General features: G+C 35.8%; 1 protein-coding gene and 2 non-coding genes across 3 annotated transcripts in view; all 3 read right to left on the bottom strand.

The window, feature by feature from the left end:
- LOC136036902 (uncharacterized) overlaps positions 1-14,380 on the bottom strand; it is a gene marked incomplete in the record, with an annotated part of 361,814 nt that overhangs the window by 269,152 nt on the left and 78,282 nt on the right.
- Positions 5,509-5,672, bottom strand: LOC136037435 (U1 spliceosomal RNA). The gene has a single exon (XR_010619938.1). It is a non-coding gene; the product is annotated as a U1 spliceosomal RNA (small nuclear RNA).
- LOC136037452 (U2 spliceosomal RNA) lies at positions 12,407-12,596 on the bottom strand. The gene has a single exon (XR_010619952.1). It is a non-coding gene; the product is annotated as a U2 spliceosomal RNA (small nuclear RNA).

Below are 14,380 nucleotides of genomic sequence, written 5' to 3'. Positions count from 1 at the left end.
ATATAAAACAAATATAGAAAGAGTGATCGTACAAACTTCGAAGGAGGCTCATTGGATTGATAATCACAAGTTATAGTGCCCTTTTTTAGATCGAGAGTGATCGAGGGGTGGATATCCCCCCACATTCCCCATTTCCCAGATATACCTCCGATAGACATTTTTAGATGGCCATTTCATCAATCATTTCTCAACATATCTCTCACTATATATGAATATATTACGCGATATATGGTATCCAAAAATATATAATGCCTCGATATTTAAAAACGTTGACGGCAATCTTTAACCTTTATACCTTGACTAATTCAAAAAATACCTTGTCCTTCTTTAAAATAATTGAAAATAAATCTATTTTTTCCGTGGTTTTCCAAATAACAAAAGTAACGACTTCTTTTGTTACATGTGTCTTATAAAAGGAACAAAATAAAAGTTTCTTGGTAAAAAGTAAGAAAAGAGGCGTTTTATTGATGTGTCTCATGACTATTATTGGAGAGCCAAAATTGGAGAGCCAAAAAATGGAAAAAAGTTTGTTGGCTGTGGTCGTCTGATGGATGGGGCTAACGGAGATAAAGGTTAAATTTTCTAAACAAACTTTTTATGCGCTTTTCAGTGGTATAAATAAAATTCAACTTTTTTAAGTGAGTTCGATATTGTTTGATTATATGGCCTTTGTCTCTTTTTCCTCGACAAAAAAAGGAGACAAACGACAGGTTCCCATATCGTAACTCTATAAGACGATCCTCTTCTGTAATTTTGAATTACAACAAGACCTGAAGAAATCTGACCATTTGTTTCACACTCTCAAATAGAGCTACCTCCAAGGATCATTTTGATATGTAATTTACCTTAAACCCCCGTTTGGCTGACCAGCAAGAGGCTTCAACGGATGTTCTATTTTATGGTATATTTCTCCTTCTTGCTTGACTAAAATAAAGGAGAATAATGCAATGTCCCCATGTTATAATTCCACAAGATAATCCTAATCTTGTCATTCTGAAGTTTCACATGACCAGAAAAAATCTCGCCATTTTTCTAATACTGTCACAAAATTTATTTGCATATGTAATTTACCAAGAATCCCCGTTCCGTTAAAGTGCAAGAGACTTGATCCAGTCATCCTTTTTCGCAATACCTTCCTGTCTCTTTCCCTTGGATCATTTAAAATCAATTGTAACAACCTGCCCAAATGTGGTCATTTTCTTCATTTTATTGGACTGGGCGTATCTGAACCTCCTTTCGGTATCCAATTTCCTATAAACCATCGTTTCATCGAAATACTTTGAAACTCAACCTTTACTGACTCTAACTATTCGTATTCTCTTCTTTCTGTTTTTGCAATCCAGGATTTAGCCCAAATGTGGTCATTTTCTTCATTTTATTGGACTGGGCGTATCTGAACCTCCTTTTGGTATCCAATTTCCTAAAAACCATCGTTTCATCGAAATACTTTGAAACTCAACCTTTACTGAATCTAACTATTCGTATTCTCTTCTTTCTCTTTTTGCAATCCAGGATTTAAGATAATATAATTGTTTTAATTCAAACAATAAAAAAGTAAAAAAAAAAAGAACTCAATCATTGACACAACTTCTTGAAAGAACTTCGAATAATACAGATGTAAAATATGATAAACAAAATAATCAAACAATATCTTTTGAACATTGAAAGATCTATTTGCACAAGGCGCACAAAATTGATGCTATTCAAATAATGACAGAACAAGTTTACGCTTCGTCGTATTCCACAACGAAAAAACACCATTGTGATTAGCAAAACATTCTATTTAGGCTACTTTTACTCAAATCTTTCAAAAGAAATGAATTAAAAAGTAGCTTATTTGGTTGTTGTTTAAATATAATCAATTTGGCATCCTTCAAAACATGTGGTTAGATCAAGTGAACTTTTATTCAGTGGCAAGTCAAGCCAAAATTGCTTTTTCTGATCATCAGAAAAGTATGAAATCAGAATTCCTTTTTCTCCTTTGATATCCCCTTGTCCCCTCAATTATCTTTGGCAAATCATTCATGTGCTTTGATTCCTGATTCAGGAAATCAAAACGTTGTAAAGTGTCGTCAAAATCGTGCTTGTAGAGTAGGTCTTTTTGACCTTTTTCAAAAGTAGCCTGCACAATTCTATTCAAAAAAAAAGGTAAAGAATACGGCATTAGACTTTACAGTCCGTACCGGCGGTGCTGATCTCCGTTTCTTGGCCCTTCAGCCAGGAATTACAATGGGAGGTTGGGGGCCAGACATCATGTGCTTTCGCACACCCTTCCTGTTTACGTTCCCCAGATTTCTCCAGGTACCCATTTAGAGCTGGGTCGACTCTGGCTAAGCTTACAGAGTCACACCACTGACCCCCGTCCCAACTGAAGAATTGGGTACGCTGGGATTCGATCCCGCGTCCTCTCAGACAAGGGATCCTGAATCCAGCGCACCAACCCACTCGGCCAGGGCGGCTTAAATTCTATTCAGCACGACCGAATCCTTTTCTCAGCCATTTTTAGTTGAATTTCCATTTTTCCAAATGAAAAAACCTGTTTCTGTCTAGAACCTTTACATGAGTGTTTCTCCTGCAATATTGCATCAGGATTACTAGATCCTTCAAATCATCAACAGCAGCCATATTTCTTATCATCTTTTCGATGCAGCCTTGGATAGTGTCCGCCGTCATATGTGCGTGACTCCTGGTAAGGTACTTCAAACTGATGGTATTGGGTCCACAACTCTGATTCACGATGCAAAGAAGTGCAATAAACAAAATACATTTTTTTTTTTTGGACCAAGCAACTGTCCCACCATAAAGCAAAATTTTCAATTCTCGTTGCTCCAGTACAAATTCGATGGACTTGGGAAATTTCAAATTTAAAAAACTGGTAAACTTGAGTTAGAATTAGGTGAATAACGTTAAATAGTAAAACGTTTGGAAACAATATTTTCGAAAGGAATTACCCAGTCAGTATCTACGTGTAAAATGAATACTTGAAGCTGAACAGTTCCAGGCCGGAATTTCTATGAAATTCCATGATACAGTAAATTTTCAAGGAATTCTGCCGACACTGGTCAGTGCCAAGGAGTGCGGAACGCCTCGTTTCCTGATATGGATTTGACTAATGTCCAAAAACAATGTATATATATATATATATATATATATATATATATATATATATATATATATATATATATATATATATATATATATATATATATATATATATATATATATAAGTTATCGGTGTTGGGAAAAGACCTGAATTTTTCTCATGTCTTGAAAAATGGTTAATCAGTTTTGCAGAGGGTCGTACACATACTTTTTTTTAAGCGGGGGGGGGGGGGTACTAAAAAAATATCCATTAGTGAACTTTATCAAAAGGTACTGACAATATAGGTACGGAGTACGAGCAGGGAAGACTGGATTATCCCGGACTGCTACTTTCGAGAAGCTCTGTTCTCGAGCCTATTTTGCCAATTGACGACTTCATAGTCTCAAACAATTTACTTTGCAGTGAAGTATCTTTGGTCTTCTGTTCAGATTTTCCTTTATTTAACACATCCGAAAATCATATATTTTCTTGTCCAAAGTCAAGACAAACAGTGGGGAGATTTCGGGACATTCCTTGGGGTGAATTCAGACACGCTAAAAATAGGTCTTATTTATAATATATAGCCACACTTTGATCTCTGAGTTTTACCAGTAGTCTTTGGTAGAGGTTTGATAGAGGTAGTTTGGCCACCAAGACAAGTTTGACGTAAGCTATGTTTTAAATCTCTGGAAACGAGAATCGATTCCCGTGTTTTCTTAAGAAATTTACTTTAACTTCGTCTTCGATGATTTTCAGAGTCATACCACAGTAGGAAACTTCTCTTTATGATCCTTTACCGATAGAAAACCTTATCAGTACGAAATCACCAATATTGACTGAATCTAGAGCTTCGAACGCTTGAAACGTTTCACAATGAAGTGATCTGTCAGAACTTTCATCATTTAGCTGAAAGTTATATTCTTTGGTTTCACTGTCTGATTGGCTCTGTGACTTTTTTAAGCCTGAACTTTTCTTGGTCGTAGCCTTTTATTTTCTGGCTTTTGGTTCAATCTTGTTTGTCTTTTTCTCCGCTTTCTGTTTGTGAAGTTCATTTTTCTCTGACGGGTCAGTTAGTATTACAGTTCTACCTCTTGAATTGTTTTTATGACCTGTTGTCGGTGTTTTATCACCCACGGGAATGGTTTAGGTGAACCGAATTGTGAATCTTGTCTTATGAAACTAATTATGAAATTGCTAAGGCTGACTTGGGTATATAAGAATAAATCCTAGTAAATCCTCGTGGTTTTTTTTTAACAAGGTTCGAAAGCAATAAGAAATTCAATGTTCAATCAAGTAAATACGGGCCAAAAATTCATATGATGCTTAAACATATTCAATGAACAGCATTTCATTGGCAACTTTAATGACATACTACTAAAACTACATCCGCAGAAAATAACGTAAATATTTAGTAATCAGGCCCCAAAATAATTGTAATCTAGCTGAATGGTCGCTCAATTGCTGTAGCTAAAGGCCCCCCTATTAAAATATTCTAAGAAGCTTAGCGGTAGTGAAGGAATTCTTAGTCTGATATGTTGCCAATGCAATTGACTTGATGAAATGTGTGGTGACCAACAGAGGCACCATTTGGGGGGTCAGGGGTGGGCAAATGCCCTCCCCAGATTTTCCAGGGGGCCCAAGCTTCAACCACAAAGGGTCCTTTGCCGGCCATAATAATCCATTATGTCCAACATAATCCATTCTGTCCAATTGATTTGAAATTACTGCACACCTATTAACCAAAGAGCATAATTACTTGACGCCCCTTGGGGTAATTATGCCATTTGCTATTAATTATTGTAAACTTTGAAAGTAGGTAAGATACATAATAAAATTCTCGAGTTCTGTCAAATGCCCATTTCCTAGATGATTACGCGACACGAAGTGAGTCGGGGGCCCAAGATGGAGTTTATGCCCACCCCAAGATTTGGTCCAAATGGCGCCGCTGGTGACCAAGAGCATTTCACTTTTTAAGACTAGCCTTTGTGACTTAATTTAAATTTCAGTTATTTGATTCGATTCCTAGTTCAATTTAAAAATCGGTATTTGATAATTACGGAGTATTTTCAAAAACAAAATGCATCAGGAATTCAATCAGTTTAGGCAATTTAATTTAATTATGGCGACTGGTCATTGATACCCCATCATTTGCTTTAATACAAGACTAATACATTTGAAAAACAAAATGTGTTTATTTAAGAGATGTTCAGGAGAAAATTCCACAACCATTTTCCATAAATTATACGCTCAACTCCCTCCGTATTATTTCATACATGTCAGCTTGTCAGGAAATTAATTTTTTCAATAGGGCCCAACAATCAAATTTACTTGGTTTTATTATTATCAATTTGCATACGTTTTCCTTTCAAATCATAAAATTGCAACGTAGTGCGGGCTCAAACGAAGAAACCTTTTCAATGTGTGGACAGAGGTCCGCGCGAACGCAGTCCCCCACTACCAAAAATTACGCTGTTGAGTTACCCCCATTTGGGGTAATCACAGGGGTCAGCCAATCCGAATTGCAAAGGAAAGGCCTCACCCTGGGAGCGCCTCCTTCATGATCAAGGCAGCTCCCCAGCCAGGTAAGTATGAATTGTTCAAAATCTACAGACGCAGCCTTACAAAAATTTTTTCACAGCAGTGAATCAAGTCTCTGAATTATTTTTGAAAATAGGAATGCCCCATTTCATTTTCATATGCAAGCCTCTAGATCCCTTAAATGCAAGCTTACCTTTTTGAGAAAACAAAATCAGGGGTTTCTCACTCTCTTATCAATTTGACTGAAAAGTCGAAACTAATTTCTGAGAACTCAGTGACCGTTCTACTGACTTTGCCAATTATTTTCTCTCTAACAATCATAGGGGGGCTTTAATCATTACTACTATCAACAACTCACCGCAGAACCAAGCCGCCTGAGGCCAAAAACAATCGCTTCAGCCATTTTATCGAATATTGGTTCAATTTAAATTTCAGCAGTTTATAATTACGAACTATTTTCGATAAAGATGCATGGGGACTTGGATCCAGCTTGGGCACTTTAAATTAATTATGGCGTCCACCCATTGGCTTTTTCACCAGTGTTTCCACTTTGAGGGATTTATCCCTTTCTGAGGGATTTCTAGGCCTTCCGCGGGATTACTTTCTCTAAAAAGGGATACGGGATTTTTCAGGGATAGTTGAGATATTAAGGGATTTTCCCTATTAAAATAGAGATATTCAGGATTTTCAGTTTTGATGGTGTATTCAAGGATTTTTGTTGGTGTTTGGTGCAGCTTCCAGAATTTTTTATCTTTCCCTGTAAGGATTTTGTTTTTCGTCAGTATGAGCGATATAGTGAGCTAGGCGCCAACTTTTTCAAAATTGCTTGGCAACTGTTTCAAAATTCAACAGAGGCAATTGGAATTGGCTAGTTGAATAAGAAGAAACAAAAGGAAAGTAAAAGTAAGATATATTATTTTTGAAATGAGGGTTTGATATTTTTGTTAATTTTTTGGGTATAGTGGTGTGTTTTACCTGGGATGCAGGTAAATTGGGATCCACATCACTCTCCTGGAGTGATGATGGGGCCAAATGCAGTAGGTCCAAATAATGAGCAAGGGCAGGCCCCCATGTACACAACATTTATTCCACAAGTTGTACCTATGTCTCAAGCTATACAGTACCAGGGTCAGGTTATACAGCAGACACCAGGATTTAATCAGGCAAGACAATCACCATATGTCACAACTCTAGCCCCCCACAATAGTCAATACAGTCAGCATCAAATCTATATTTCACCACACTCCCAAAACAGATTCATTGCTACAGTCCCTACATCAAATTCATTTGAAATTTTGAATTCAATTGATGAAAATTACCCACCTCTTCCCTCAGATGAAGCCATGAATTTAGGCAGTGCCAACCCTAAAGAAGTGGAGGGTATCATAAAGCTGTAAAGGCAAGCGCTTCCTCAAAAGAGGCAGCTGAACTCGTATCCCAGCCAGGTCCCAGTGCTAGTGTCTTTAATTAGAGCGTTTTTAATTGTCCTGAATCAAACTGAAACCATTACCTAATTTGTGATATATTTGATTAATAAAAACAAAATATAAACATGATATTTACTTTGACTGCGATGTGTAAGAGCATGCACATTTGAAGGGCATGTTCGATCGTCTGTCTATTTTCATCCTGTGCTTTCACCTTTCGGGCGAATGTGGCAAAAATTTTTGTATTGTTGGTTTAACAAACAAAAATAATGTTCTGTTCTTTGACTCTTGAACGAAAGGTTGAATTCTGCATGCGTTAGTATCCATGCTCAAGATAGGGGAATGCAAATTTTGGGATTTAGTTTTGAAGTTTTTTTTTGTTAAAAATATTATAGTGTTTGCATCTTCCAGTGCTTTTCAGTTCGTTCGGAGAGATTTTTATTTAAAACAATCGGGTGCTCAGACAGAAGCATACAGATGGACCAGGAAACCAGTAGCTAACTGTCTTGATTAGCATGAGAGGGATTTTTCAAAGGATTATTGTTTGACCAAAAAGGGACTTCTAGGGATTTTTCGTCTCTGATTCGGGATTTTTCTAAAAAGAAAGTGGAAACACTGACGATGGCATTTTAGCTGACTCCTGACATCAGAGTTACCATCTACCAGGCTTGTCAGCTTTTCAAAAATTATATTGGCTATATATTTTAATATACCCTATGCATTATTGCAAGAATTATATTACAATTTTTGTACAAAAGTCTTCCAAATTTAAAACCAAGTACGAACAAAGTAATAACTTTAAAATATATTTTAAAAAGTCTATGGAATACCCTTATTGTTCAAAAAATGTTTATCACATTATAATATGTAACAATCCAGCCTCAAAGGGATTTTTAGGAATTCCTCCATAATCCCGCACATGTAATTTCAAACAACCTGGAAACACAGTAGAAATGTTACATTCAGGTATTGGCGAAATGTTGTTTTTTTCTAGGGGATGGCAACCCCTCCTAAGGTGCCGCGAAATATCAAAATTCCATGTTTTAACGATGAACATCTAATAGTTTAAAACAGTTCCATAGGATAATCTTCGATTGGTCGTAAGTAAGAACACACAAAATCGGATGCAACATGTAATTATTTGTGAACTGCGGGTTGGACGATTCTTAATGGGTGTGGAAAAAAGGGTCTTACTTTTGCCTCTCCATAATACTAATTCACTATTCTTATTTTGTTTTCCTTTCAACAAAATTAGACTTCTATACTTTTGTGTTATGTGTATCTATAAAGCTTCTGTTTTATATGGGTAGTCTGCATGGTTTCGGGCCCTCTCCTTTTGCACAACGTCAATTACTAATCAAACAATGTCTAAAGGTACATCTGCAGGACATTTTGACTCTTTATTAAATTAACTTTTATTTCAGCTGAAATTAAGAAGTAAAATTGAAACTTAAAACGAACACAAGCTATTCTATACATGAGAGGGGCTTCCACTCCCTCAACCCCTTAACTCGTCACACTAAAGTTTTATAGTGCTACAAAAAAAACTTCTTGCTTCAGTTGAACAGCCTCTATTTTGAATTTTATCGTTCTTAAATAATTGGGACGAAAAGTCAAACATCCAATCAAAATTTTGAGACAGCCATTTTGATCAACGGTGTTGATAGTTCCGGAAATTATGTCTTTGGGTATAACAACCCCCCTCCCCCATCCATCAGGACAAGGGTTCTAAGTTATGCTTTAGGGGCATATAAGATTTTCTATAGAAAATTTTGTCGTAGAAACTTCAAAAAGGGCTCATTCAATTGGAAATTAGGAGGACTAGTGCCTTTGTTATCAGTCGAAAGTGATCGGAGGACAAACGCCTCCCCCCCACAATGTCTATCATTTCCTAAAACACTTCTAATCAGGATTGAGATAGCCATTTTGTTCAACGTAGATGAAAGTTCCAGAAACTATGTATTTGAGCATGACAAATCCCCCAAGCCGTCAGGGCAAGGGTTGTAAGCTATGCCCTAGGAAAATACAAGTTTTTGTAGAAAGTGTGGTCAGAAAGGAGAGGACTCATTGGTAATCTTAAGCTCTAGTGCGTTTTTTAAGATTCAAATTGATTGGATGACAGCTAACGCCCCCCCCCCACATACACACGTCGCATTGTTCCAAAATGCATCTAATAGTAACCCTCTAGCCCCTAGGGCAAGGGTTGTAAGTTATTCTCTGAAAGAATATATGGTTTTTATAGAAAACATGGTCATATAAAGTTCGGAGGGTCCTCATTGGTAATCAAAAGCTCTAGTGCCCATTTTAAGAGTCAAAGTGAACGGAGGGCAGCTGCCGCCCCCTCACACACATGTCGCATTATTCCGAAATGCATTTAATATAAAATTTAAAATGGCCATTTTATTCAAAATGTCTAAATATTATATAACAAGGCTCTTGAGGGTTTCAAAAAAACCAAAGGCTCGGGAGCAAGGGTTTTAAGGGGAATCTAAGGTTTCTATGTAAGGGATGGTTGTATTAACTTTAAAGGAGGCTCATTTGGTTGAAAATCGGAAGTTCCAGTTCCCTTTTAAGAGTCAAACGTGATGGAGGGCAGCAACCCCCCCCCAACTACCCCCCAACAAGTGTTGTCATTATGGGGATTTTCCCCCTATTTAAGGATTTTTGAGGTCTGTTAGGGGCAAACTTTTTTATTTAGGGATTTTGGGGTTTTTAGGGATCTATACAATTCTTCTGGAGTTTTTAAGGAATTTGTACATTTTTTTTCTAAATCTCGTGATTTTTAACGATATAGCGCATAGATTTAATATTCAATCGAATAAATCAGAAGAAAGCTAACTAAAAAAAAAGCGAAAATAGCGGTCCATTACACCTCCCAATACGTGCCAAATTAGCATTTATGCAAATATACCGCCTTTGAAACTTCTGATTTCTCACTGTATCAGATATAGATCTCAGAGCGTTATGATTAAGAGGACAAGCGAACCTAGTGAATCAAAATTTGCAAATATGTTCTATGCTTCTTATTTCACAACTTCTTATTTGCTCAGGTCAATTTTTTTCTTCATATTTAAGGTTTCTTACTCTCTATAACCGATCAGTTCCAAATTAGCTTTTCTTTCTAACCTTTGAAAGTAGATTGGATATGAATACACCCTCTACATCTGCAAGCAGATCAGAAATAGAGTTATTGAAAAAAAAGGCAGATATAAATTAAATACAATTTTCTGAACGAAAAAAAGGAATCATTGAAAAAGAAAATACGACTTAGTGCTTTTCACAATAGGATTCATAATGTAACTAGACAGGTTAAACTGATTATAGTTTGATGACTGAAGTCGGCAGGGAGTAAGGGGGTGCGGTATCTCTTCTGGGAATTTCTTAGTGGTTTTAGTTTTTACTTTTAATATCTAATCAATACTCCAATAATTCTCCAAATTCTCTTGTTTGTAATTGAAATGCGTAATAAGCGCGAATAACTTCCTATTCTATAGAGGTTTCAAGCTCTTATACGCAAAAAATGTTGAATTTGCATTTTTTTTTTTTTTTTTTTTTTTTTTTTGTGCCAGAAGAAAGATTATGGATGTGTGTTTTTCCCCAGGGATGATCGCATAGAGCCAATACTCCTAGAACACTGGGCGAGGGCTCATTTGAATGCAAATTGAAATTTCTAGTTCGCTTTTTTGTGTGACTAAAAGAAATGGAGGGCAATCACACGTCTCTTTTTTTCCAAAAAACAATCTTTCTTAATAGGCATTACTAGGTGACCAAACTTTTAATTGTGAGATAAATTTCAGAAATAAAATGACATTCAGTGTACTCCACCCCCTCCGAAAATATTTACCCCGAACACCCTGATTCACAGTAGAAAAACTTTGGTTGTAATTTTTCCTTTTTTTGTGTAACTAAAAAAGGAAAAACAATCCTCAAGTACAGTATAATTACTGGAACACCAGCAACAATTTTGAAAATGATCTTTAGCGTCAAATAATCTACAAAGCGTAAAACTACCACAAATCACCATCAATAAATAAATATAACCCAAAACAAACAGAAATTACAATAAGCAACCGAATGAAACTCATAGGGGCTCACAACCCTTATGCCTACTCAAGGCCAAAACATAATTTGCACTTTACGGAAAACAAATTAAATGTTTTCACTGTAATCACATTAATAAATAAAAAATTATTAAGATTTCAAAGAATGAATATGAGCATATTTATATTAAACTGACAATGCGCATAGGTTTAATGGAGCTCATCACTTTCCTCGAAAACATATTTTGTTGAAATTTTTCCTAAATTAATGTTCAGTAATAAAACTGAAATATATTGGGAGATATTAAAGAAACAATATGACCGATGCTTATTTAATTTCGTTAAGGGTATGACATTTATATTTCCATTAAGCTGAAGAAAAAGGTTATTTTAAAAATTTCCCCTGGTGTCTAGTAATTAGACAAGTTCAAAAAGAGTAAAAAGAAAATAGTTTCCATATTTGTTGGGGGAAAAACTGGGGCTTTGAATGAACGAGGAAAAAATTTAAAAGTAAAGTAGTCTTCGATTAGGTCACCGATAACTAATTTTCATGGATCAGGAGGTAAACCCAGGGTATCAAATCCAGAAAATGCAGGGAGGAAGGAAGAATTTCGTTCTATTATTTGCATAAACATGCGAAAAGGCATTTTTCAAAATTTCAAGGGTAATTTTCACATGAGAAACACAAAACACCAACCTAAAGGTATTTTTCCACATCTAGGGAAGTAATTTTACACTCTTTTCTATTCGTGCGCCTGCATAGAACATGGTAAAGAGGCAAAATAACTATTCATTGCACTGATAAATAGTTTTATAATCCTAATGATTTTTTGGTTGGTTTAGTGACTTTCTCCAATAATCTAGTGATTTATGAGCTGATTTAGTGATTTTGTTCCAGAATCTAGTGATTCTTTTTCGCCGAGGGGCAACCCCAAAAGAGCCTTCTAGGAGATGGCTTTAAACCTAACTTAACTAGTCGATAAATCCAAAGCATTGCTTTAGGTGTCAAAAGAATGTATTTTATTACAAGTACAAACTTTTATTACAAACTTTTAGGGATTTTGGTATTGAAAATACGGATTTCTAGGGATTTTCCACCAGCCTTTTAGGGATTTGCATAAATTTGAAGTGGAAACACTGTTTTTCACCATTAATTTTTGTAAATTTTCTATAGTGCTTCTTCTTTTTGCATATGGAAAAAAAAGATGATTTCCAATATATTCAAGGACTAAGTAACTAACGGCAGGGTCTCTCTTCACTATGCATAACGTATTATACCCACTTTTGATAAGGGTTCATGGACATTAGTTTCCCCTCGAAAAGGGTACACCAGTCCCGTAAGTTTTGCAATACCGGGCCAACGCGTGAAAGGCGGAGCAAGCCCCAACATTTCTTCAATTTTCAAAAATCAGTTTAATATTCTTGGCCCCATGTAGGGGCCGCATCAGATATTAAGCTGATAAGAACAAATACTACACTCTTATTTTAGCCAAAAGGCTGAGAAGCGATAATTCAATAAGGATTGTCAAAGGACTTATAAGAATACGAGCAACAAAATTTGTCACAAAATTTATTTCGGTTGCAATTCCCAAATAAAATTCAATTAACTTATCACTTAGTCTTTAGACTTTAGTAAACAGTACGAAACATTTCCCATTATATCAAAGTTTGTCTCCAAATTTTAATGGTAAACGGAAAATTTTCCAATCAAGACTTGGACAAAATCTTCACTCAAAAAGCCAATATCAGAAAAGATAACACCTTAAATCAGAGATAATATTCTCTTGGCCCTTTAGCTGACAATGATCGGAACCAGCATTGATGAATAACGTTAATTCACGGCAATTAAGGGGGTGGGGGACAGAGAAAAGTTTTTTTCGAATTCCAGAGAGAACAATTCTCTTGTTTTTTTTTTACTTTCTTTTACAAAAATACCCCCAAAAACACCCTCATTTGCAATAAAAATTGTCAATCCACCAGTCGAAACCACTGGTATTGATCAAAAGCGCCAATTGATGGAAACTAGGGGACAAGGCTGGACCCAATGAGCTAATCCCCGATATTTTTGTCCGACTCGTTAAAACGTAGCGCAATGCATTTAAACAAGTTTCCGATGGCTTTTTTTTTCTTGTATTCCTTGCTCAAAATAGATTTGTAAGTAAAGCCCAAGGGGAAGGGGAGAGGGGGCGAAAGAGTATTCTCCAGATTCCAGGCAGGGGAATCTCGTTGTCTTTTCAATTTCTGTAACAAAAATACAAAGAAAAAAAAACAAGCCCTTTTTCAATGATAATACCACGAAGAGATTTTTTTGAATCTAAGAGGAGGAATGCAGGAAAAACATCTTGTAGAGAAAATTTCCTTCCCTGAATTAAAACAACCGGTTTTCCATATATGCTACATGGTTAACAATGCAAGTTTTATTAAGACATTATTAAATTTGGTTCAAATATGGAAACAAAAGCTGAATTTTCAATCACCTAAGAAAGATACACAGACACGAAACAGTGAGACTTTATCAGATAAATGATTGCTTACTTTATTGTATAAGTATTTGTCCTTTTCATTTGTCATTTACTTGAGTAATTCTATAATTCCATTTTCTTACTAACCATGTAGCCCAGAAGACTGTCTTGAAGAATAGATGGCCTTCAAGTAGAATTCCAGTTTTATAGGAGAATTTGATCAAAGCTTATTAAACGACTCTAAGGTTCGAAACCATAGAAAAGTAGGGTCGTAATTTGTTATGGAGCTGGAAGGTGCAAATGCCCCTCCCAAACCGTGTTTTTCCCCTCACCCAAACCTCATTCCCCTACCCCCTTTTGAAATTTAGTTTCTTCCAAATTTTAGTCTAAACTAAAATAAACCGATAAATTTAAGGATCTACAGAAACACATCTTTTTTTTTCTTTTTTTTTTTAAAGTAAATTTATAGCTCTTTTAGAGTACTAAATAGTGCCTCTGTGGTACCAAATGGCTTCTTTTTAGTTTTTACTGCTATTTTCACTTTATTTTGGACAAAGGGTTCCATCTTTGCTCCTCCATCCCCTTCAAGTTTGGATTTTGACGAAATTACGCCACTGTAGAAAAGCAAAAGAAATGAAAAAAAGTCCTATAAGATGAAGTCGAGCTAAAAGGACTTAGTAGAAAGAGTTAGTTTTGTTCAGATTTCTTGAGCAATACTTTGCCTTTTACTTTTTAGCCTAAATAAATTAAGTGGCTATGCTCTAAGGATAATAAATCCAGAAATAGTTACTTTTTAAGACGAAACAAAAGAGGACTAAATGTAGCTGGGAC

This window comes from Artemia franciscana, chromosome 16 (assembly GCF_032884065.1).
Source record: "Artemia franciscana chromosome 16, ASM3288406v1, whole genome shotgun sequence".
In the NCBI taxonomy this organism is placed as follows: domain Eukaryota; kingdom Metazoa; phylum Arthropoda; class Branchiopoda; order Anostraca; family Artemiidae; genus Artemia; species Artemia franciscana.
This window is presented reverse-complemented; position numbering and strand designations above follow the sequence as displayed.